The following is a 27,459-nucleotide window of genomic DNA, read 5'->3' as shown; positions in this document are numbered from 1 at the left end:
AGTAGAATCGACTATTAGCTAGAATGAAGCCCATGCCTGATCTGCTTGTGAAGAGAGAGTCTTGATTTCGATTTGACAATGACTAAACTCACATAGGCTCATGAGCTTGCGTTTATGTATAAAAACAAAGTGAAGATGCATTTTATGGCTATTTTTTTATCTTGGAAATACATCAGAATCCATAAATTCTAGTACTTGTGGAATTATGCAGACCTATAATTCTTCAAATATTTTTGATTTATAAAATAGTATTAATTTTATAGAGAAATGATACACCTTAATGTCCCAATTGAATATCTATTAACAGATTTATCCTACTATACATCATACTGCTTTCCATAGACTAAAAGCCTATAAGCTCTTAAAACACAACTACATAAGCACGGAAATACAGAGGTCGCTAGCCCAGACCACTTTGGGCTTTTGCTTTGCTTTGTTTGGGTTCTTTTGTTTGTTTGGGCCTGAAAGCATCAAGCTGTAGACTCGATATCTGAAACAAAGAAGTCATGTCAATGATTGTGGAAGGCACCATTCTTAGAAAATGCCCTCCCTTTTGAAGTTCAAAGTAATTAGATTCAGTAGCCATAGGACAAATGATTAGTTTTCCTTCCACTCAATCCTCCCTTATGGGCCTTACTTGGTATCTAGTGTCCCAGGCAACCCAGGCCAATGTAGAATTTTCTGAACAGTTAGGCTAGATGAAATGCATGCTATGTCCCAGGTGCTTAGGACACAATACAGGGTTTTGTGAGTCCTTCACCTATGGTGTACAAACACATTTTTGAAAATAAAGTAGGGAATTTAAACACCTTTGTCCTTACACCAAGCACATTCTGCCAAAATGCTGTTTTCTGTGGACTCTTGGCACTAATGGGGTAGCATGAAATGTCCTATGCATTTGGCTGCCAAAGGCACGGATCTAGACCCAAAAGGAAGAAGCCAGGTAAATTGTTCAGGCTTATGACCTAACATTCTCCTTGGCATGAAAAAGATTCATTCTTCTGCCTTCCAATAAGAGCTGCCAATTGGAAAGGCAGTGAAATCATTATTCTGTAACTCCGTGAGTAATTCAGATAAACAGTCTCCAACATTTGAAAACTGTTTTTAACCTTCTTTAATTTTTAAGGCCTGAAAACAAAGTGTATTAAGACTCTAGTCCTTAAAAATCATCTCTGAAAAAAAACCACTAACTCTTACTCAAAGATTAAACCAGAATAAAAAACGGAAAAGGACCCTTGCACATCTATCTTGATTTTTCAATTAAGTATGATGAATGTGTCTCTGATAACACAGGCATGTAGGAATATTCATTTGATATCTCCTTGAAGATAATTTGGAAATGATAGCCATCTCAATGTCAAAAGTTTTATTGTGATGCTAAAAACTAATATCCAGAGATAATCTTCTCTGCAGAACAGAGTGGAAAGGAGACGGTGATTTAAGACTCAATCTCCCAGCATGCACTGAGTATCCCTACAGTGAAACAGTACCCAGGACACAGGCGGCACCCGTGTGAGCAGTTTATAAACTGGGTGGAGAGGAAAGACAATTATACACACAAATGTTACAATATAGAACTTTGTAGGCACTGCCAAAGAGGCGTGAAGTGATCGCTCAAGATGTCCATTTGTGTCTTCAAACAATAGGACCCCAATTCTGCTTAACAGTCACTCTCCTCATTCAAGCCTTCGTTTTTCCAGTTCAGAAAAAACCCACAAGACCATAAAACAAACAAACAAACAAATAAACCCTCAAAACCTCAGTGCTAAGAACAGGAATTGCAGTGAGAAGCAGATGAAGCAGAAATCCCCTTCTTTTTAGTGATGCCACAATAAGGGATTCAGTAGCCATTTTTACCACTGACACTTTTCTCAGTACTTACTACATGTCAGAGATCTAAAATGTTTGACATGTGTTATCTTCAGGATCCTCACAGCTACATCAAGATCCAAGGAACATTGAAGTGAAGCTGATGTGTCCATCACGGTAGACTGGGTCTGTGTTATGATGTCATCAGTTGTTAAGTGTGTAACCTTGGAGGGCACTGAGCACCTCTCTGTGCCCCAGATTTCCATTTATAAAGTAAAATCAGTATCAAGTGCTCCACATTCAAGGCCTTTAAAGGTAAGAGATAAGAAAAAAATGCATTTTAACAACCACTGCAGAAAGTAACAACTTGCAGTAACAACATCCATTGCTTATGATGGTTTCCATGATTAAGGAGAAGCACTAAGCACCTAGAAATGTTTTAAAAGAAGTATCCCCATTTTTAAAGAGAAGAGCAACTTAAAACAAACTGAAATGACTTTAAATGGCTGAAGGTGTGGAATTTGTATTTAAAAAAAAACTAATGTAGAACTCAAAATTATACTTCAACTCTAATGATGTCCAAGTTACAAACCGAAGAATAGAGACCAAGCATAAAGACCTAGATAAAGGTGTAGAGAATGATGGTTCCAAAGAGGAAATATCTGAAAGCCCGGTGACTTGGATTATTGGCCAAGAAGGAAGATACAAAATAGGCAGTACATCTCCAGAACAGGGTGGGGCCTGGAGGGATGGGGTAGATGCTGGAGAAGCAGACGTCAAACCTACAGGGCCCTGCTCACTGCCTCAGAAAATCCCGAGCAGAAAGAAGGCCCGAAGAACAGAGACATTGGGTTTCTTTCCTGAAGGCCTAATGGAAGCAGGTGTATTTCACTGCTGATTTGGTCACCCAGCAGTGGTCATCACAAGGCAGATTTGGTCACCCGGCAGTGGTAATCTGCAAGACTGGTTTAGATTTGAGTAGGACTTCTCAAGCTTAGGTCACCTACATGCCATGCTGCACAATTCTATATTGTGACATATCTTCTACATATTGTGTGTTTTCATTTTAAATCCTCTCTAGCTTCTCTCCACTGAGCACCAGAACCAAGACCTCAGTTTTAACAAAATAAGCATGACTAGAGATAAGATAAAATATTACACGGAGGACAAAATCTGTTCTTAGCTGCAAAGAGTGAACTAGCATGATATTGAGCAGTGGAGAGAGGAAGACCGGTTTTGGAAACAGTAAATGAAAAATTCAGCAGACCTTGCTGGGCAAGGGGAAGTGAGCTGGAGGAGAGAACCATGCTGGGGACTCAGTCCTCTGGGGCTCTCCAACTATGGATCTCAGGATGCACTGAGGCTATGTACTGAGAAAGAAATCGTGGGAGCCAGAGCAGGCTTGGGTACCAGTCATAGGCTCAGAGTTAAAGCTGCAGAACTGGAAGCATTATCCCAACACCTCAGTGGCTCTATATCAAGAGTCAAAGCTGATGTGTTCAGGAAGAAAGACGAGTGATCAGGCCAGCGATGATAACTGACAGTACCCATGCAAAACACTTACACTTAAAAATAAAATCATTTAAATCATATTATTTTGTTGTTGGAGACCAGGAAATGTCTACACTAAAAGTTACCATAGTCCTTCCATGCTGTAAGATGTCTTTCAAAAAATTATTTTAGTATTTTAAACCAAACAGATAGCCAAGTGCATGGGCAGAGTGTACTTAACACTGGAGAATCAGAGCTACGTGAGGTGTAACTTAAAAGTGTATGTGGCTCACCCCAATCACGGATGCTTTTTAAAGGCTTAATTTGCAAAGCAAAGTTAAAAAACGAAGATCAAGAGTGACTTTCGGGGAGGTGGGGGTTCCTACTTGTCTTTGTGCAGAAATCAGTGGTCTCCTATCCTAGCATCTTGAATTATATTCTGATTGCAACTACCTTGCCTGAGACCCAAGCATTTCTCATCAGAACTCAGATTCACTTGATTTTTTCCCTAGTGGTGTGTGATAAACATAAGAAAGTTCAATTCTTAATCACTTCAGATCTCTAGAATTTTTGAACATAGAGTCCATGACCTTGGGGATTGCCTGCTGGAAGGAAAAAGAAAAAAAAAAAGGGAAAGAACCCTAGTTCAGTTCTATTATTTAGTGACCAAAGTCATAACCTTGACTCATCGTGTGCCTCCAAGCCAGAAAAGGCAGAAAGAACGTCTGCTCTTCCCAAGTGGCTGTGCTCCAAAGATTTTCCATGGTCAGTGCTCAGTGAGTCCCAACCAGACAGTGAGAAAGGAGAGAGAAAAAGAGAAAGATGAAAGAGATTCGTCCGTGTCTCTGATTCTTCCAGAATCACCTACTCAATAACATATTAACTACGCTTTAAGCAAAGTTATGCCTCACAAGAAACCTTACAATTTTTCCTACATAATACTTACAGATAATGCCAGGATAGTTCCCGACTGAACATAAATACAGGAAGAAAATGATATCCAATAAGATTCGCTTTGGAAAGCATGATTCATTCTTTCATTCATTCTTTCATTTTGTAGGTAAGTATACTTTGCAAAAACCTGAGCTACTTAGATTTTAAAACTATAGACATTTTTCATTATCTGACCATTAGCCCAGATAACACAAACACTAACTAAGTAGATCTATACTGCCAATCAGAATCTCAGGGAGAACAAAAGCAGACAGCACCATCAACATGGTGTCAGAAAAAATGTGTTTATACCAAGGAAGAAAAGGGTTCTCACATACATTCCCTAATACTTAGGAATGTATTTGGCTTTCTGCTATCCTGAAGCACACAGAAGAGTCTTACAAAGGCTTACACACTAATCTTAACTGGCTATAATATCCTAATACAGACAGCCCTTGACGGAGAAGAGTGGACTGAGTCACCAGCAGAGTATCCTCTTGCCTCCACTTGATGATTCTGGAAAGCCAACTGTGTAACACTCACAGAACGGACGTGGAAAATCTGCATGTGTTATTAATTTTTAGCAGCCTGTCAGTGCCTGGCAGGTGGCTCTGACCTCTAGATTTTAGCTGCTAAGCAACTTTTATTTTCATGCCCTATAGGTGATTCCAATGCACAGAGATCTTTACCTTCCCAGGAATGCTTGTCTGGCCCCAGGGGTGCCTATCCATGTTAAATGGGACACCTCACGGATCACATGTCTTCATGCCTTATCATCCTTGGCTGTCTTCTCACTTAGCAACTCTCTTTGCTTAATTATATTGCTTTCTAGTTGTGCCGATGCATCCTTTAAGAAGCTTTCAATAGCTCCTTAACCCCTCTCCAGGTGCCTGTTTCTACATTGTCTTCATCCCTATACTCAGACTGCTAATTCTGTGGTCTAACCTTTACTCTCTCCTACTCAGAATCTTCTATGACTACCTATTTTAATATGGCATCAAACTCTTCAGCATGATTTTAAAGCTTCTGTGTGAAGCAGAACTCATCATCTTTTCCACTCCATACCCTGATTTGAAATTCAATCCCACTGTGCTGTTGTCCAAGGCATACCCATTTATTTCTCCTTACTTTCCAAGAGAAGTCTACTTCTTCAAAGTCTTTGAGCAATAACAACACTTCCTCATCAGTCATGTGCCAGGTCATCTGGCCCCACTGAGACAGTCACATTTGACTCAAGATACTTAGTTGGCTTTGCTCTTGACTGTGGCATAAACTTCATGGTGACAAGAAAAACAGTCCACCAAGCTGCGATGCTTCAAAGCCAATGAGGTGAGCATTTCTGTATCAACTCGACTCAAAGGTTTGAGCAGTTAGCGGTCCCTTAGACAAGACAAAGAACTGTGAATTTTCACAGAGGATGGAGATAAGAAGTTGAGTGTGTTTGAACAAGCATAACATCAGGAGGAAAGTGAGCACCCATAAAGAAGATGGCAACTTGCAGATCCAAAGATACAACTTGAAGGGGGACGAAGAAGACAGCAAACAAGAAGATGGGATCTTTCTACACAGACAACAAAGAGACATCTTTAAAGGCCCACAAGTGGTGGAGAGATGTGAGACCAGTGTGTGTGAGGAAAATCATTCTAGCTTTATTGAGGAATGAGGTTCTGGGATTCCCGGGGAAGTAGAGCCAGCACAGTATAGTATACAGCCAGTATAGGAGAGCCTCAGCAGATGTCCTGGGTCTAGGGAAGCTGGGACAGAAACAGTTCAGGGCAAAACAGAAAAAAAATGAAGAAGAGAATTTTTTTCTCCAGAAGAGAGTTGTTCAGTAGTTAAGGAGGGAAGAGAAGTCATTAACCACTGAATGGTTGGAAGTATTTCCTTGAAGGAAGACCATGAGAAGCTGTGGAGTCAGATTCCTGTGCAGAAGTGGAAACTCTCAGGATATGCACTTACTTTAAGAAACTGACCCTGAAAGCAAAGGGTGGGGGAGATAGCTAAGATAAAGAGGGCTTGTTTAAATGCTGGGATGATTAGCACATGCTCATATGCTAATGTGAAAGAATAGACCATTAAGGACAGATTGCCAGTGGATATTTCCAGGTACCTACATATACACTTGCTGGTTGAACCTGAAAGAGTTGGGTTAAAACCCAGAGGAAAACTGCATTCCAAATGGTTGCGCTTTTCTAAAGTAAATATAAAGGCAATAAAATTTCAAATGAGAATTGAAATTTTATTTATTATTTTGTGTGTAAGAGTATTTTGTCTGCAAGTATGTCTGTGTACCACATGCCTACAGTGATCATGTAGGCCATAGAAGAGCATTAAATCCTCTGGAACTGGAGTTACAGATAATTGTGAGCCACAACATTAGTGGTAGGAACAGAACCAGGGTCCTCTGCAGGAGCAGCAAGTGCTGTTAACCACACAGACATCTCTCCAACCCAATCTAAAGTTATGTCTCCAACATAGTTTTTATCTAGGGATACACTGTACATCTGTGCTGTTTGTTTTATTTGACACCTCCCTTAACCTTGTAGCATAGAAACTTAAATAATATACCTTAATTAAACTGCCTCTAAAGTATATAATGCTGCAAATATTGCTTCCTTTGATAATACTGCAAAAGCATGCTGGGAAATGTAGGCAACAGTAAACTACCCTATAGGAGAGTGTTGAAAATTCCAAATCACTATCATAGAAATCCGCCACAAGAGATCCAAGTAGAGAGTGTCTGTGAGTACTTTACCACAAATGCACCATCTATGTCTGTGCTTCACCCCAGTCTCAAGGGCATTCTTGAATTAGGGGATGGAAAGGCCATAAAACGCTAGAGGTCAGGGAGGACCAAGAAAATTAATGAATTCCCAACACTACAAGACCGCAGCACTCAAAAATTGGCAGCTGTTGTGGTTATCTAGACAAGACTTGAACAAGATCAAGCCAGTCAACCTGTTAGCATGGAAAGAAGAGGATGATTATGGGCTAAGGAGCTATGGACAGCTGATGGCTTCTGGGTAATGGAGAGTCATATTTCTTTGTAGGTTTGACTCCTGGTAGGTTACCCATCTTTCAATGGACATCTCCAGTATATGGGCAGCACAAACTGGTCTCGTGAGTTATTTTAAAAGTACAAAGAAAAAGAGGACACGAAGTTGGGATGAATCTTGGAGGAGTTGGTGAGAGAAGAGAGGGGTCAATACTATAACTAAAACACATAATATAGAATTCCCAGAGAATTAATTTAAAAAAGTAAAGAAAACTTCATGCCACTTACTTACTGCTATGAAAGCATGGGAAAATATATTTTTTTAACATTCCACACATAACTGGCCTTTTCTGAAAAGAGTTTATGTGACATCTTTCCCTGGCACTCACTCATTGACCACATCTCGAATGCTCTGTAAACAGCCGTGTAGCAGGAGAAAGGAAGAACAGCTCAAAAGCAGAAACAACAGAAAACACATCATTCTATACCGGAGAAATGTCAGCCAATAAAGAGGCTGCTGGGCAAGCATGATGGCATGAGTTTGAATCCACACACAAACGTAAGACAGTTCAGCATGGATGATTGTGGGCATTTGCATCACTAGGCTTGTGGAAATGGATAGAGACAGGACAATGAGGACAATGCCACGACTTGCTGGCAAATCAGTCCAGATTATTTTGAACACAGAGTTAGTTCAATGAGAGACCCTGTTTCCAAAAATAATGTAGAGGCAGTCACAGAAGACACCTGACACCACCCTCTAGCCTCCACATACACATGTGCATGCACATACTCAAATGTTATCATGTTATTAGGAGAAAAGCCATACATGTACGATACATTAGATAGGAAATTTAAAGACTTGTAGGTTTTATGGAAAAATGTGTCAAAGTGGGAAGCCATGGCTTCTGAGAGAAAATTATTTCTACAGGTTTTTGTTTGCCAATTGCACTCAGTAACAACTGGCCGACAGAAACCTGGGAAGTGTACATTGGTACAAAGGCAGCCTGGAGAGAGACACTCATGCCTTGACTAGAAACATCCCAGTTTTGCCACTTGAATCGCTAATCACATTTTATAGCAGCCATTTAATTTTAATTTTTTCTTCACTCATATTAAATAAAACTGTTAACAAGTTACCAATTAGGTAACATAAAAGCATTATTGGGCATAACATCCTCAACTATTCAATGTTTAAAAGGTAAAAATTAAAATTACATTAACAATTTTTTCAAAGCGTGCTGCAGAAATATGAAATCATGGCAAAAATCTCCTAGAGTCAGAAAGCAGTATGACAGGTGAGCGACATTTTCCCCACAACCTCACAGAAGGAGACTAAGGCATTGGGACTTAGACCATTTGCTAGTTGGCCATCACGCTCCTCCTTTGGTGTAAACAGTTTATTATGAATCATTTCAGTATTTTTGTAAATAGCTTAAAACAGTTCTTTCTTCTAACTTCCATCCTCCTCATGTTTCCACAAATATCTACTGCTACCACACAATACACACATACACACACCCACCCACCCACCCACACACACACACACACACACACACACACGGGATTTGTGTGCATGTGTTTGTGTGTGTGTGTGTGTGTGTGTGTGTGTGTGTGTGTGTGTTTATCTGTGCTAATGACCTTGTCATCCTCAAGCATGGCTTCAGGACTATATCACTGGGTTATCCAAGAGCCCAATATAAAGTCCCCACATCCTACCAGGGCATCTCATAGGAAAGGAATGCCATAGGTCAGTTTAAAGGGCGAAGCATGGCATCGTGTAAGCTTTTACTGCAAAGTGTTCTAATGATTCTTTAGGATACAGAAATGGTGGCAAAAGGTGTCACTGAAGCAAAGACATTCTTCCTTGCCTTTATCCTACATCCTACATCCATGTGCTCAAATCTCCAGCTCCGGTCATCCTCTCTATCACGCTGTATAAAATGCCTCAGCCACCCCTTTATGAAAGGATCAAAATCTGGAAGGGCGCTGGCTGTTTTAAGACTCTGAACACTATTAACAAAAAATAACTAGCATGTTAATGAAGATAATGCAAGTCCCATGTAAAATATTTTTAAAATGTCAGAATGTCAAAAGTGTTTATAAATAGCATTTTCCTTGTGGTCACCTAGTACAAGAGGCCAATGGGACTCACAACCTGCCCATCTGAGGCCTTAATCCTCATGAATGATTTCATGATATTTAAGACCCTCTCTAGATAGAAATAACCCAACGAATTTTGAAATTTCCATCTATTTTCCCAGATATTTGGTTTTACCTATTTCCTTCTCAATATTTCATCTAACTTCAGTGCTGTTCATAAAGAATACACCTTCGGGAAATTCCCTCTACTGACTTAACAGATTTCCCCTAACCAACATAAATTCCGGTCCCAAAGATCCCACCAACACATCTAACATCATACCCAACTCAATATTATTTACTCATGTGATTATGCATTTACCTGCTTGCTTGTTCCAAGAGCCAAGACACCATCTGGAACCTGCATGGGTTTGGAGGGGAAACGTGCAGGCACAGAGGAGGAACCTATGTCTGCGTTTGAGCAGTCATACCAGTAACTCAGCCTTCTCCAGTCACTAATGCCTTCTGCTGTGAGATCTCCCTGCAAGCATCACACGGCAAGGAAATTACTAGAGTGACAAGGTCATGTCATCGTAATTTGACTGAATTTGGCAGAAAGAAATATCCCTCTTTTTCTAAAGGTTGTAAATAGCCCTGTCTACCTCCATCTGGGAGAGTTTAATACTAAATGTTTAGGAAAATATCTCTTGATACTCAAAAGACTGGACTTCTATAGACCTCACAGAAAATTTAAATTCCCATTGAGATCAGTAGGACTAGGTGCTTAGCCTGCAATTCTACTTGGCTGATTCAAGTTTAACTTGCCTTTAAGAGAACATGTGACTGACCTTACTAGCCTTAGCTAGCCCATACAGTCAGCTGTTGCTCTCTAACTAATGAGTAGCTTCAATCATAAATTATGTACTCTTTCATCCCCCTGACTCAGATTAATGTACATGCGCATGTGTGTGCTATGGTAATCATTTGCTGAAAGCAGCCAACAGGGTGGCAGCAACCTTAAAACCTAACATAAATATTGCAAGCCACATGGATATAGCCAGACAACATCTGTTCGCCACAGTGAGTGCTACTAAACCAGTTAGGGTGCACAAAATTACTTCTTCCTTTGTGAAACTCTGGTAAAGATGTTACGCTTTCTGCACTGTTCAGTCACTACAAAGCACATCCCTTTGTTAGAGACGGGCAGACAAGGAAATAGGACAGGACAGACGACACACAACAGGCAGAAGAGCCAGGGAAAGAAATGTGAATTCAACCTTGGGCTCATTCTTGCTCAAACTGCTCCAAGGGGAATTACTTTGTTTTCATCCCTCCATGTGGCACAGACACATTTTGATGTCTCTCAGGTTATCTTTAAGGCATTAACTGATGATGCAAGGGGTACTTTCCTGCAGCCACTGGCGTGATTTTGGAATCAGTGAAGGAAATGATGGTGAAGATGAACATGCCTCTCATCAGCTGGGCCAGTGACAAAGGCAGTGCCACAGTGTCACAGCTCCACTGTCCACATCCTCATATTCTCTTCCAGTGGTGCTCAACCTTCCTAAGGCTTTGCTTCTTTAATAAAGTTCCTCATGTTGTGGTGACCCCTAACCATAAAATTATTTCCATTACTACTTCATGGATGCAATTTAGCCACTGATATGAATCATAACATAGACATCTGTGTTTTCCAATGGTCTTAGGTGACCCCTGTGAAGGGGTCATTTGATCCCAAAGGTTGAGAAACACTGTCCTATTTTGAGAATGGGTTAGTGATATGGAAAATTCTCATGTGCCCTTTTTATTTTTGAAAATATCCAAAATATAGAAATGACATCTTTACCAGCCTCCAGGACCAGTGAAATTTGTTATCGAATCATTGCATTCCCACTGATAGCCAGAATTTGAGGGAGTGAGGACAAGCTCTATTGAAAATGTTGCTTTAAGCATAAGAAAATAATATGAAACAATATTCAATTATTATACATATATATGTATATATGTATATATCTGTATATATACATATATATATATATATATATATATATATATAGTGCATTGTGGCAGGTACTCAAGTATCTCATGAGACCATCAAACACCATCCACTGCTTATAGGACATACAGCTCAAGAGCTAATCAAGAGATGACTAGTAAGTAGGAAATTATAATCAAGACCAGCACAACAGTGTACTGAGTATGGGCTGCTGGGAAAGCTTTTGGGGTGTCTCACCAAGGCTTAGCAAACCTAGAAATATATATATTATATATATAATATATATACACACATATATTATACTATATATAATATATAATATAATATATTATATGTATATGTATATATACATATATATAAAATTTTAATTGATCCCAAAATTGTAAATATTTATAAAGTGATATTTAAAAACCCATGTCTATCTGTCCAAGTCAGGGTGTCATTACGTAGCCCAGATTAACCTTACACTCTTGACTCTCTCACCTCAGCCTCCTGGATGCCTGGGACAAGATTTTTTTAAAAGTGTGAAGACCCAAGGGACTTTAAAAAGACATTACCCAGTTAATGGAGTTGGATAGGGAACTATAGGTAAACGTAAAATATCTATTACAATAACAATTTAGAACATTAAACATAAAATATGTTGGGTTAAAATAGTGTTAACCTTATAACTCAAAATAGGGGCATACAGCTATTTCCAGTGCTAAGAAAAACTAGAATGCAAATTTTAAAATGACATGCAAATATACCCCAGGGCAAGCATCTTCCTGGGATTCACATACAATTATTTATTTGTTGCTTGGCAAACTATCTTATCACTAGCCAACACACCTGTGTTGCCACAATATTTACATAGAAAATTCACGTTGTTTTACTGAGAAATCTTGCTGTCCTCTAAACTGCCTAAGATGCTTAGAAGTGCTGGAGGACGGCTCCTGGGCATTTAGATTTGGCAAGATTTTGTTGGCTTCCACCCTGGCATCTCCTGTCACCCTTAGCGGCACCATTTCTCTGCCTCCCAACAGCATTAGGATGCAGTGCCACCACTTTTTTTAGCCTCATAGGTTTGGGTCATATGCTGCTTTTCACTATGTTTCAAAGGATTTTGATCTGGAGAAAGTGAAAACATGATAATTGTCCTATCTATTAGTTGTAGGTACTATTTTTCCGGTGTTGTCATTGGGATGTGTCAGGTTGTGCATGGTCATGTAGAACTACGAGGCTGAAGTCAAGAAACAAAAGCCCTTGCTTTTTCATTTATCATCACCATTGTAAAATGGGCATAATAATGGTGACAGCAATAATTATTATCTTTTAAATAGAATAATATTCTGATACATGTGGTACATTACTTAATACTCAGTAGGATCTGTATACATCTCTCTAATACTAATAGAGAAATTTTGTATTTAAATGTGAAGTAAAGTCATACTTTGGTAAAAATAAAATAAAATAAAATCTTCAGATGCACACACACAATTAAGACCCAGATATTCTGTCATTTCAGGGATAGAAATGCCTTGTTGTAGGAGGCACCCAAGAAAATAGGAATCTGTCAATGGATGAAATACATGCAGTTAATCCTCAGCAAAAGTACTACTAAACTTTATTAATATTAAGAAGATTTACATACTAGGAAATTCAGTTCACATTGGAAAGGTTGTGTGCTTGGACCAAGCAGGATTTATTGCAGGAATGCAAAGGTGGTTCAATATCATAATATACAACATAAAGGGAACAAAAACCACATAATCATGTTAATTGATGTAAGATACACATTTGAGAACGTTCAGCATCATTTCATGATAAAACCACCCAGAAAAAGTAATAATTAAGCATATTTACCAATGAAACCTGCAGCTAGAATCATACTTAGTGATGGAAGGCAGAACAGTATTCCCTTAAAATGGGGAACAAGGACAGGATTATCTCTTCTCTGCTGTGTAGCACTACACTAGAATTTTCTGGCAGAATAATTAGACAAGAAATGAAAAAACATCAAAAATGAAAGGGATAAATGAAAGCATATCTCCTTTCAAATGACATGATTCTACATACGAAATCCAAAGCAGGTCACTAAATATTCACAACCCCCAAAATGTTTTGGACTATTAGAATGGCAGACAATAAAATATAAAAGTTATATTTCTACAGACTAGAAAAAAAAACTGTACTCATTGTAACATAGAATTTAGCCAAGGATGGTAAATATTTATACAATGAAAGATATAAATTTTTGTAAAATAAATTAAATATTTATCATTTTAAAATGTTTAAGCGAAAGTAAATAAAAAGAGACCCCAAGTTCATGGATCAGAAGATCACAGATTCAATTAAATCTCTATCACATTCTCAACAAGCTTTTCTGGAAAAATGGAAAAAAGGGGATCCTAAAATTCATCAGAAATTTCTGAAAAACCCAGATATAGTCAAAAGAATCTTGAGACAGAAAACAAAGTTGATGACACAAGGTTACTAGCTTTTAAAGTTAAGGAAAAGCTACAGTAACCAAGATGTGGGAGAACTTATATACCAGTATATAAGCAAAGCAGAGTCCATCTAGTCCATAAGTCATCTGTTGCCAACTGAGCTGCAGTAAGGGTACGAGTCCACACAGTGCAGAAATAACAGACAGCTGGATTCCACAGGCAACCAATGAAACTGGACAGCTATGTCCTGCCAAACATAAGAACATACCCCACGTGGATCACAGTCTCAAATATGAGAACTCTCGTCACACAGCTCTTAGGAGTCACAAAGAAAATCGTTCTGTTCTGTGTGTGCCAGTGAATTCTTAGATGTGACACAAAACCCATAAATTACAAAGGATAGGAAAACTAGACTCCACGTCTGAGATAAAAATGGTGCCCTGTAGAGATGTCATATAAAGAGAAGCTACACAATGGAGGAAATATTTGCAAATCATACATTACTCAGAGTACAATATGCAAGCCACGTGAAAAACTAAAACTCTACTCCTAACCGTTAACCCATTTTAAAAAGTAGACTGAAGACTTGAAGAGACATTTCCAAAAACTAAATAAAAGACATAAATAGTCACAATCCCATAAAACATGTTCAAAAACATTATTCATTATGAAAATGTAAAGCAAAATCATAGTGAGATTTCATTTCACACTCATTATCCATGGCTATCAGGAGACAACATATAACAGTGCTTAAGGATGTGGAGAAATTTAAGCCCCATGTACATCTATCTGGTCAGAATGTAAATGATGCTTCTTTTAGGGAAGACTTCTGTGATTCCCACACAACTTTGACATAGGATTGCCCTATGACGAGTAATTCCACTAAACATATACACAACGTACTTAGAAGAAGGATCTGAAAGAGAGGTTTGTGAAGTAGCGTGCAATGCAGCCGTATTTATAGTATCAAATCCACAAAGCCATCAAGAGAAACAGATGAGCAAAATGTCCATCCATGACAGAATTCTAGTCAATAAAGGAAAAGTAAAGACAGCTCTGGTAAATGCTCCACGGAGAAACACCACCCAGGAGGAGTGAGATGACGCCGACTCAGAATGGTGAACACAAGTTCATCTGTACAATAGAAACATGCAGACACAGGTAATCTCATGGATGCTGAAAGTTAATTCGCGGTCACAAGAAAGAAGGAGGTGGGAGAGAGGATTGAGAATTTATTGCCTAATGGGCACATGGCTTCTGCCGGGAATCTAACACTTTAAGGAAATAAATAGTGGTGGTGACTGTATAAAATGGCGAGTTCAACGGATGACTTAATTGACCTAAATGGTCAAAATGGTAGATTTCATGCTGCATACACTTTACCGCGATACCGATATTTTTTTTAAATGTATATTGCTGAAATGTTGTATTTGTCTCTTGGCATACTTCGCTAAGCAGGGAGCATGTGCCTTCATGAATAGCATAAAAACCACGGCCACATCTTAGTTTCCAGGTGTATAATATTATTGCCTAGAAAAAGAAACAGCAGGAAGGCCAACCATCGGACCAACAGAATCCACCACAGCATCCCCGAGTTTATCCCTACATCCTGTCATCCCTGCATCCTCTGCCCTGCTGAGCAAGACTGAAGAGGATGTTGAAAGAAATAAAACCAAGGTGAAGGATGAATCATGGGGAAAAGACAGCCATGTTGTATGCTGAACCTGCTCACCCACGGTCGGAGCCCAAGCCTAAAATGGTCCCTGCAAAACAAACAAACAAACAAACAAACAACAAAACAGGGAGAGAAGGTGCCCAAGGGGAAAGGGGGAAGCTACTGTTGGAAAGATGTGAATGGTATGCTGAAAACATAGACGCCAAAGCAGCCCTGACACAGAAAGCACAAGCAGGGCACGGAGGATACCACCTGAATGTGTGCATTTCTAGAACCTACTTTCGATGACTATTACGGTTTGAAATACTAGGTCTTATCAAGTTCTATAAAAATGCAGCATTTTGTACCACTTAAAAAGAACCTATATTGTCATCACACAATTCACCTCATTATTTTATGGAGGAGAAAAATGTGTCATTAACAAAATGCTTCCCAAACTTGGTAGAGGAGATGAAAATACCCTTCCCTGCTAATTTTGAATGAGTGCTCTTAGCTCCCCAGAGAGAGATCCCCATGGTGACATACCCAGTCACCATGGCACAAAGTACCTTTAGAATGGGGAAATTATAAATTCATTTTTATATCCTCCTACCCCTTGTGCCATCAATGTAGACTTAGCTTCATTAGAAACAATTCCTCGGGGCTGATTCTGGCCCTTGTGGTCACATCACCGAGTGCTCCTCAAAAGAACAGTGGTTCTGTTAATAGGATGGGGGAGAATCTTCGGTAGGTAATTCTGCCAGTTTCATTTCATTTCTGACAGTCAGGGCCAGCTTGTGAAAACTTGTTAAACAACATCCATGATGTGAAATGTCAGCCCTCACGCTATACTTCTTTCCTTTTTGTTCAAAACATCAAATGAAGACTTCATTGGGTATTACAGTGGCTTTCTGGTTTTTAAAGTCAACATAAGAAGGGACTAGGGAAGTTTTTGTATACTCATAATGATATCTGACTAGTTCTGCCTGAATAAACTTTAGCTTTTAATAAACTTCAGCTTGGAAAATCCTAAGGCCTTTCTACTTCCTTTAAAAATGGGATAAGCAGGTAACAAATCTGAATGATGAACAAATGAGCAAGCAGAGGAGTAAACGAAGGAGCAAACCATGGTGAAGAGTCTTTGGTGACCCGTTAACTAACCACCAATCCCGCTGCGGTTGTTATCTGACAACCCTGCTCTACGTTCCTGATCACCCAACTCTACATTACTGATTTACCATCACTAGGAATCTCTGATTTCTATTTTAGGTACTGAAAAGATACAAACAGTAGGACCACTCAGGGTGTTTTGCTGAGAATCATTTAAAGTAATACTCCATTGAGTGGGATGTCATCCCACTGGGACAGTGTATAGAAAAGTCTCAATTAGCCCAAGGCAATACCTTATAAATTAAACTCACATTTTTTTCATTTAACTATTCAATAAAATGAATATACCAGTATGTATTGCCAGTTATTAAAACACAAAACACCTTCTTAGAGAAGCAGATTTATCACTATGCCAAAAAGTTAATTGCTTGTTACACTGTATTAAGAAAAAAATGAGAATTCTTCTTCGCCATTTTACCACTATGAATAAAAAGCATTTAAACACCTCTTTCATTTATTTTGTTTCCTTTTGAAATGAGCAGACATGCCTCATACAAAGAAAAGATGACTGAACAGTCAAATTTCTGTTTTTATTTGTTCACTACAACATCAAAGAAATAGAGAATGTTTATGCACAAGCAAAAACTTAATGACCTTCCAGACGAGAATTAAACAACCAGCCTATACAGCACAAAATCTAGACAGAACTCTGTCACCAGACAAACTCCTTCAAATTTCAGAAAAGGACAATAGGGGTTTTCCAAGGGATTCTTTTCCCCGCAATCTCGTAATATGCACGGGTTTGTGTTTTTACCACAGGTATTTCAAAGTGCCTATTTAAACACACGAGATTGGTTACAGCTTTCTTTATGGTTTCTAGGTACTAAAAGTCTTTGCAACGCTACCAAAGAAATTAAAAAACAGTCATGGTAAAATAGTACTATATCCCTAAAAGTCTGAAGGGAGCATGTATCCCCCAAAGTGTTTATTGTCTTATTTTTTCACATCAGCCCCGTTGAATCACGTGACACAAGCCAATGAAGAGGCTGGCGAAGTTGGTTTAATAGCCGAAGTGAAGTCCAAAGCCCTCCTTGCGTCTTCTCTCCACAGAAACCTTAACATAAGCCCTCACATACAACCCCGTGACAACGGCCTCATCCTTCTACACCGCCTGGAAAATTCTTCCCTGCTCCTATTCTCCTCCTCCTCATTTCCTGCCTCACTTGAAAATCCTTCATTCTGGCCTCTGATTTATCTGTATGTGATCACCATATACATACACACCATGTGTGTGAATCATCAAAGCCCAACACCAGGAGAACAAAATGGAGTTGAGAGGACTCACTAGACAGGGCAGTGGGTGGACATGGCAGGGCATCAGAAGAAGCTGAGGACCAACTCTACCCATGTTGGAAGAGGAGGGATGATTTTTGCATTCAGTTCTCTAAATCTTGGAGCGTTATCTTGCAAGCTGCTCACTGGGTACATTCATACATGAGCAATCTACACATGTCACCTTAGAAACCCTTCCAGGAATAAATTACTTGCTACATGTGTACTTATGAGGAAAATAATCACCTCCAAAATAACCAACCCAGCACTCTTTCCTAGGTCACGTGAGACCTGTTGTTTTGGGATTTTTTTCTCTCCAATATAATCTTGTGATGTAGTTATGCTGTAGCTCTTTTGTCTAGGAACAAACCAGCATGTGGCAAGGGAGTAAGGCATGCTGTGGGCAGACAGCATTCAAACCAAAATGGCAGACTATTCAGGATTCCAGATCACTGGCAAAAACAGAAGCATGATCATCTCGGGCTGTTTATAAAACACTTGATTAATAATTATACTGCTAATAATTTTAACTACTAATTATAAACTCCTTCAGAATCACCCATTATTTTTTGTTGTAGATTCTATCACAAAAGAAGACAAAAACCTTAAATTCAATGTAGTCATATTCTTAGAATCCTAAAACATTAGGAATCTCTATTATTTTTTCTAGCTACTAGTGAATTCCATAAGTGATTTCTGTCTATTCATCAAATAACATCCCCTAGTGTCTGTAGTGTAACAACCATTGTGTTTTAGCACAACAAATTTATCAAGAAGGAACATTTCCTGTTAATTGTCACCTTTGCATAATCTTACATACATAACTAAATGACACGGCTGGCACAGCTTTTGAAAGGAAGGGTAAAACACCTGACTTTCAGGAATCAAAGAGAGACCAAGAGTACAAATGGAGAGAAGAATAAAAGCAATTCAAATATTAAAAAGCCAATGCCTCCCTAGAATTCTTCATGGTAAAACATATATGGTAATTATTTCCTTACATTGAGTATGACACCATTGGGTGCTAAATATTCATTCTTGGTATAGTCCTGAATCTCAAATTATTCATCTTTTTTTTCCACACAGCTGACATGCTGTATAAACATAAAGATTCTATAGTTTTTTTAAAAATAATAAACAATATAGCACATGAACTTTGATTTATTATGCAATTCATCTCTTTCTATCTCTCTGCTATACATAATTCAGAACCACACAGGACAGTTCTTATAGCATTAATATTTTGCAGTTCCTTTTCGCTCTAAGGCTATGATCATTTTAAATGTTTCAGATGTATGCCATTTATCACTCATATTATAGTGGCATTGCTATTTTAAACTCTAATATTTAGTGCTTCTTATTGGGCATATAAACTTTCCCAGATACTGATGATGACCTGTCCGTTGATACACACTACTTTTGAAATGTGTTTTCAAGAAAAAAATTGAAGTGATACCTAGTAGTATCAAAGAAATTTGAGATAATTTAAATGGTTTATTATACATGTGGACATACAATACAAGGCTGAGTCAAGAGACTTCTTTATTTTCCTCAAATGTTTGTCCAACTTACAGGAAAATCAAGTCATACAACTTGTAAATAGGATTTATTCATTTTTACTTTCTAGGTATGAGTGTTTTTGTGTATGTATGTATGTATGTATGCATCCATGACACATGCATGCCTAATGCATGAGAGGTCAAAAGATGGTGTCAAATCACTGGAAACTAGAGTTACAGCATCCCATGTGGATGTTGGCAAACAAATCTGAGTCCTCTGCAAGAGCGTACAGCACTCTTAACCACTGAGAAACTTCTCCATTCTCAAGATAGGGGATTCTGAAAGCACTAAACATTGCCTTGCTAGTTAGGAAAACATGGTTCTTACCTGCTAATGAAAGATGTTTTTCCCATTTTCAAATGACAGAAATTGATAATAAATTACCACTTGGTTACTTAATTAATCATATATGAACTAAACCATTACCCAAGAGCTATTCGGTAGATGGCAACAACATGCTAACCACATTAGATGAAAGTATTAAGTAGATAACTTTCAAAACAGGATGAGTCCTACTTAACAGTTCTACTCTGGATGCACTGTGTAGTTTGGGGTGAGATCCTGGAAACAGTTTCTCACTCAGTCAAGAGTCTTTGGATGCCAGCCCGCTATCAGGTGTTGTGGAAAACCACGGATACAAAGAGTAAACAGGTCTCCTACCAAGTAATGTCTAGTATGTTTTTATAAATAATTTAACCATATTTTATTCTTCTCTCCATTTGTACTCTTGGTCTCTCTTTGATTTCTGAAAGTCAGATGTTTTAACCTTCCTTTCAAAAGCTGTGCCAGCAGTGTCATTTAGTTGTGCACTTAAGATGGTACAATAACTACTAATCTACATTTTCTTTCGATGATCCCTAAAACATGACGTTTCAGCCTTTTTAATATCTCAAAAATCTCTATACCATTAATCCATAAAATACACTGGAAGTTATATGTCGTTAAGCTGTGTTTACTGATGTTAACGACAACATCCCAACTGCGTCCTGTGCTTCTTCAGCAGTCTTCCATCTATCTCCCGTACTCTCCATTTCTGTGTTGCCTGTTGTCTATGGTCAACTGCCAGCCAAACTGCTTGAATCAAAATGTCTACAAATAAACAACTCATAAATTTTATTCTTTCCCATTCTGAATAACCTGGTAAAGTTCACAGCATCCTGCTAAACGTGAGTCATTCCTTAGTCTAGCACTTCTGCTCTGAATATTTGACCCACCCTGACCTCCATCAGTAGCCATTTTGGCTCCCAGGTTAACTCTGAGCACACTATGCTGTTTGCATTCAAATTACCTTCATTTTATTTAATAACAAGTCCAAGGAGTAGTGGCACTTAAGACATGCCAAGAAAAAGCCATAATATACTTCTTATGAAGTTAAAGCAAAAAGACACCTTCTCCAGGGTAAGGAAACTAAGAAACAACAATACAAACAACCTTTATACCAGGATTCACAGTTGAAAACTATTTTTCTATCTGTGAAATTAGGAAAGAGAGAATTCGGTTTTTGATGCTATAACCTGAAGTTATAAAAAGTTAGGTTATGCCCATAGTTCATCATGATTGAGGTGATAAAAGAAGCACGCACATGTGTAGGTGTGCAAGCATGTTTGTGTAAGGAAAAGCACAGACTGGGAGTGCTGCTGTCCTACCTGATGATTCAGGCCCTCAAGTTAGGAGTGGGAATAAATCCTTCAGAGGTCAACAGGATCTACTGGATCCACACGGCTACAGGATGGAGACTTCAGTCTCATGGGCTCTGAATCTAACCCATCGCTCTTCCTTCTGTTCAGAGAGCTTTTATACAAAGGCTTATTACTGCTCATTTACATAACTTATATGCAAAACCTGTACTGTAAAAACCTTGCAATCTTTCTGTATTCATAGCTCATAAATTCCCCCTCTTTAGTTTTAAATTACTGTGATTAATCACATAATAAAATCTTAACAAAAATTGGGTGTATGGGCAAATTTTTGAAGATACTGTGTGCTTTATCCACTTCCTCTATTTGGAAAACGCCATTTATAACAATGGAAGACTCAACTGTTAAATATGTTTATAGTGAACAAAACGGTTGGACTCAAAAAAATTTTTTAGAAAAAATTACAGTAGTAATTATTAAGCCATAGTGAAAATGATTTAAATCCAGATAACAAAGTATTCCTGTTATGGATTCTCTTGACACTCCACCAGAGGGCTACAAAACCCCCAAGACACTGTCTTATTAATTTCTAAACTGCAGATTATAAATATTGTGTTTTTCTTTTCTGAAAGCATGATTTTGAAAAAGAATACCCCTTTTATGGAAAAAAAATCTAATTTCATAATGTATCTTCAGTTCATAGGGCAAAGGAAACATCAAGTATTTACCATAATGCTCTTTGATGGGAGATCCAATTTTCATTTTCCTAGAGCTTAAAACTGCCTAGAAATTGAAGAGGAGGGCAAGAGAATGACTGTCATGAGGAGCTGGAGGAAGACAACAGTAGCTTACGTAAAGAATGAGAGAACCAGAACCCAGCTGTGCAGTTGGGAACTGAGAACAGGGCGCCTGAGAGACCACCACAGTCAAATGCATCCTGTGTCCTATCTGTGTCTCACTGAGAAATCCATATCAACTCCAGGGGAGGAAGGAATAGGGAAGAAAGAATTGACGTCAAAATCTTGACAGTGATTCCAACATGGAAACTGACTTAGGGCTAACTCTGATACCTTCTTAAAATTTACAGGTTGGAAATGCAGAGACAAAGGCGGAGCAGAGAGCGAAGGAATGGCTGACCAGTGGCCAGGCCACTTTGAGACCCATCCCATGGGCAGGCCCCAATCCCTCTCACTATTAATGATGTTACATTGTGCTTACAGAAAGGAGCAGCACAGAAGCCCACTGAGAGGCTCTACCCAGCAGCTGATTGAGACAGAACCTACAAACAAACATTGGATGGAGGTTGGGGACCTCGTGGAAGAGTTAGGGGAAGGTTTGAAGGCCCTGGAGGTGACAGCAGCCCCACAGAAAGATTGATATGTCAACTACCCTGCACCCCTGAGAGTTCGCAGAGACTGAGCTCTCAACTAAGATCAATCACACGGCTTATCCGAGTCTGGTCCCCGGACCCTGACACATCTGTAGCAGTAGGATGCGCCTAATCCTGCAAGGACTCGATGCACCAGGGTGGGGGTTAGAGAGACAGGAGCTTCACTCTCAGAGCAAAAGGGGAAGAGAAAGGGAGGACTGAGAGGGAGAGAAACATGTAGGATATAAACAAACAAACAAACAAATACCTTATAGATTGCATTTCCACTTACAAAGAACTGAGTCTTGGAGGCCAGATTGTTTCCAATTGTGTGTGTCTGGAGGAGTCAGATGATGTCTACTCTCAGTTTCCTCTGACTTGACCTGCTTCTCAGGGCAAGGGCCAATCTTATTTGACAAGGAAGCCCCTTTAGTTCTTATGTGCACATAGAAGGAGTCTACATTGAAGGGGATTACACTTTCAAAGGTGTCCTGATCTCTGATCCTCCCATAGTAACACTAACATGTTAAGGAAACTGCTACAAACCAATGCCTTGGCTGGATCTACCTGGGTTTTGAACACTGGGTTCTTTCTTAGCTATGCTGCTCCTAAATTCCAGGCTGACAAAACTCAGCAGAAAAAGTAAAACCCACATGGAAGAAACAGTAGATGGCAAAGGGAGACAAAGTCTCAGCAGGGTAGTCATGGTCTCTGGCCCCTTCTCACAGATACAGGAAAAGCCCTGGGACACGAACTCTCCCCAAGGCTGCCTCCTTGTCTAAGCAAAGACTTTCATGACTGAGAGCAGATCAGTCTCTGCATAGGTAGACTCTAAGTGTTGTCTTAAACGTCCCACATCCAAGCATTAACTCAAGCAGAAATGAGTGTCTTCCTCCCAACAGAGTAATTACCAATTTCCTATTATCTCATAACACCACAAAGAATGATTTCCTCTAACACTTCTGTCCTTAAAAGTCATATTCCTTACAACTGTTCATCCCCAAGACTCCATTTTATATATAAAAATTTGCAAAATCAGCACCATCTTTTGTTTTAAAAATATTTAGTGTTGTGTTAAACGGATCCATCATTTTAGAGCCCAAGGATTGTAGATCTCCACAGTACAAATGCAAGTTAAACAGATGCGGTCCTCCATGGGCTGACTTTTAAATTTATCTACATAATCTAGAGATGTTTGTGTGTACATTCACCCTGTTTTCCTTTCCTGTTAGCTTGCTGCCTCTTAACTTGTCTTGAATACTTTAAGAAGCTGCTCTGGGAACCTTCTCTCCAGTAGATTAGAATGCCTTAAAGATAAATTTCCTATCTAACTGGGTTGAGAGAGATGCCCAAGGTGTCTTCGGCATCCTCATTTGGTACAGCCAACCAAATCCTCTTTTGTACCTAATAAACATGGTCTGTAATTTATAGACAGGTTATGAACTGTTAGAGCTCTGCTTCCTGTGTAGACGCCAAGCACTGGAAATTCTATTTTAAGAGAATTAAAGAACTGTATTATAAAATGTTCATGGTATGAAAAGTACAGAATTAAGACGATTTCAACAATTACAGTGTCCTACTTAAATTATGTTGAAAGGAAATCCGGGGACAGTTTGAAGTGTGGAGAAGCAGGCCGGGCCTTTCAATCTCCTTTAGAGACACACGCAGCAAAACGAGAAGCCCTTGCCTTGCCCTCAGCAAACCTTTCCCTCCTAAGCTCAATCTCCATATTCTTTAAACTTCTTAAAATTAGTCAAATGATTCCATTTGTATTTTTTCTGCTCTAAATTTATTTGAGGCAGAATCAAATGTATACCAACCCATCTTCCTTGCTGTTTCATGGAAGCCAGTTCCATAATTCTCCATGAGAAGAAAGCCAATGTGTCTATCAAAGAGGCTTTATGTTAAATGTAAATTTCTGTACTTTCAGTTAAAAGGGAAGATTATTTAATTCACTTCAATTTAACAAGCATTTACAGAGTAGTGGCAGGCATTGGTCACGAAAAGGAATAAAAAAGAATACAGAATGCTTGGATGTTTCCTATGGACTGAGGGAAACAGGTGCATCCACCATGAGTTCAGGACAGGGCAGAACTCGGGCTACACCAGAAGCACACACAAAGGGGAGGTGTGCTGATTGATGTGTGTCTAGGGACTCTAACAGAGGTTTCAGAGATGAGGCAAGGTGACATTGGGACTGGCTAAAGGATGAAGTCTGTGGCACGGTATCCTATGGGAAAGAAACCCGTAGGAAAAAAACAATATACCACATGACTCCACATGATTTGCAGATCCTGGCACACATAAAAAGATGGGGCCCCAACTCAATACCATTAGGAACTTCAGTGATGATAACTGGGTAAGCCTGTTATCCAGCAAGACTCAGGGAAGCCAACCTGTATGTCAATGGCCACCTGCAGCAACTGGAGGACCAGAGACCTAGTAAGGTGGCACCTAGTAATCTTAATCATCAAATGTGTCAGGGGGCCGAGATTATAGGGGGTTCTCCCGCTAAGAGAAAGCGTCCATTGCTGATGACAGGGTACAGGACATACTAAGTACTTTGCCAAGGTAGACAGAAGCTAAGCATTTAACAAACACATCTGAGAATATGAGTCCCTTTCTCCTCCACAGGCTGACACTATTTAAGTTGATACAGAAAGTATTGTTTTTCCTGTGAGTTGAATTCTTTTCCGGGAGGGAGTGGAGGGAGCTTTGAAGGGTCTGCTGTCCCCAGTTTGCCTCTAACTCAACAGACAAAAAAAGGGAGTTATAGTGCAAATAAAGAAACATATATTTAGATTTTCGGTGTGACATAATATTCCCAATTTCCCTCCATTTTCCCTCTTTTAACAAAAAGAAACTGTAGGCAAGGCCTTGATAAGGCCTCCACATGAGCAAGAAGGCAATGGACTCAGATCTATTTACATTTTGCCTGCATTTATTTTTACAGTCCAGTGGTGAGTGGGGCTATCCAGCTCCCACTTCCGCCTGAAGCTACTTTAAGCTTCAAACCACTGCCCTGAGCATTGGAACAGAGTCTCTGCGGTCCCCATAGAAATCCTGTGGAATGCACTTTCCTGCTGGTTTGTTACACTGCTTCAGCGCCTACTCCATTTTGCAGGGCAACAAAACTCCACACCACAGTCCAACCAGAAAGACTTTAACCCTTCTCTTCTGTAATTAAAGTTCCTATTTACATGGAAAGGTTGTTTGTGAATAATCCCTGCAGGGAGTCAACCTAACAAAAATCAATCACCCAGCACTCTCACAAGGCCAAGCCCAGAGCTTGGCACCTAGCACAATACCTATTTGTTGAACAAGTGATGAATGCTGACCCATTTATCTGGATTGATTTTCTTCTGCCCCAAACCTAACTTTCTACTCTGTTAAATTCGACTCTCTTATCCTTTTAGAGAATTCTTCAATACATTTTTCCCCTCCACATCTTAAACTATTCCCTGAAGAATTCTCATGGCTCTATATCAAAAGTCCTATTAAATTCTTAATGGGATAACCATGAAAAAGGAAATTATTGTATTAATTCTCTGTCACCAGCACAGGACTGAGTGAGCTGACCGCTGGCGGAGCATTCGGGTTCTGAGTCAGGAGCCTGGGCACATTCATGCTCACACAGTGGACGCGCATTAAAGTGAGAGCCTGCACTTTTCACGTGAGAGAGAACACATGGCATTTGTCCATCCGAGCCTGGCTCACCTCACATACAGCTCTGGGCGTGCAGCCAAGTTATTCAACCTCCCTGCACCTGGGATCCCTCACGGGCTCACTGAGGAGTGAATTCAGTCTCTGGAAGTACTGAGTACAGCACCTGACCTGTGGCACATTCTCAGTGGAAGTACTGAGTACAGCACCTGACCTGTGGCACATTCTCAGTGGAAGTACTGAGTACAGCACCTGACCTGTGGCACATTCTCAGTAAGCACTACTTTTTACCACCAATCTACTAGAAGTAATAATCACTAATTTAACACGAACGTTAATATTTTAATGTGCCAATTTATATTCATTCAATATGAATTTAGAAGATTATGGAATAATATGTGACTGATAAAAATTTTCTTCTTTGAAGAAAGCTCTATTTAAGAACATGAGATGGTTACATAAAGGAAATCGTTTTAGTTTACCTCGTGTTCCTCGGTAAATTCTCTGTCGTGCCTTCCAGAAAACGAAACTCCTTGACAAAGCTTAAATGTTTATAAAACTTCCTTGAAAACTTACACATTTTCCCATTTTTTTCTGACAGAATGTGAAGAGACTGTTTCAGTGCTTTCCTCCCACAACTGTCCGCTTCCAAAAGACAAATTGCAGAAGGCAGGGATTTTTTTATTTTTACAAGTCTCAAATTAAAACCTCACATTAAACATTATTATCATTTGGAAATATTTGGCCACGCAAAAGCCAACAGACAAGTTCGTTCTAAAAGGCATTCTGTCATCTCTTTAGTGGCCACGGCCCTGCCAGCTTCCTGGTGCTCTTATGACAGTACCATCAGTCAATTCAATCGGAGAAAATCTAAAGTACGATGGTAATTTTCCCCCACATTTTTTCTCTACTCCGTCAGTCCAAGTCACCTGCTGAAAGCCTTGATGTGGAACAGCTCGGTATTCGCTCTGAAGTCAGTACCAGTCCAAAGCTAAATGCCTGCATATTCTTAGCAGAGACTTAACAGCACGTGAGCCCAGACGTGGAACAGACATGGGGGCACATTACTTAAGATCCCCTGTTATAAAGTCATTTGCACTGACCCTGAGTATTGCTACACTGATGTTAGCCGGGAAAGGAAAATGAGTTCCTGAATATAGGAACAAGTGTTTCAGCGTGAAGTTAACTGAGAACTATTAAAAAACAAACAATAAACTCGACTCCATACCCAGCACATTAAGTAGCTGACACGTCTAACAGGGTCTCGGCAGAAAGACATAGGACATTTTAAAAGAACGCTTCTGTGCCTTTAAATTTCAACTTGAGTTTTGCAGTAGTGTGCACATTTTTTTCACATGGCCCCTTAAAGAGAAAGTAAAGTGCAATCACCTCTGGTATC

General features: G+C 39.3%; 1 protein-coding gene across 15 annotated transcripts in view; it reads right to left on the bottom strand.

Annotated features, from left to right (window-relative positions):
* Npas3 (neuronal PAS domain protein 3) overlaps positions 1 to 27,459 on the bottom strand; it is an 825,122-nt gene that overhangs the window by 600,515 nt on the left and 197,148 nt on the right. The window lies entirely within an intron of this gene.

The sequence above is a fragment of the Rattus norvegicus genome, chromosome 6 (assembly GCF_036323735.1).
Source record: "Rattus norvegicus strain BN/NHsdMcwi chromosome 6, GRCr8, whole genome shotgun sequence".
NCBI lineage: Eukaryota > Metazoa > Chordata > Mammalia > Rodentia > Muridae > Rattus > Rattus norvegicus.
This window is presented reverse-complemented; position numbering and strand designations above follow the sequence as displayed.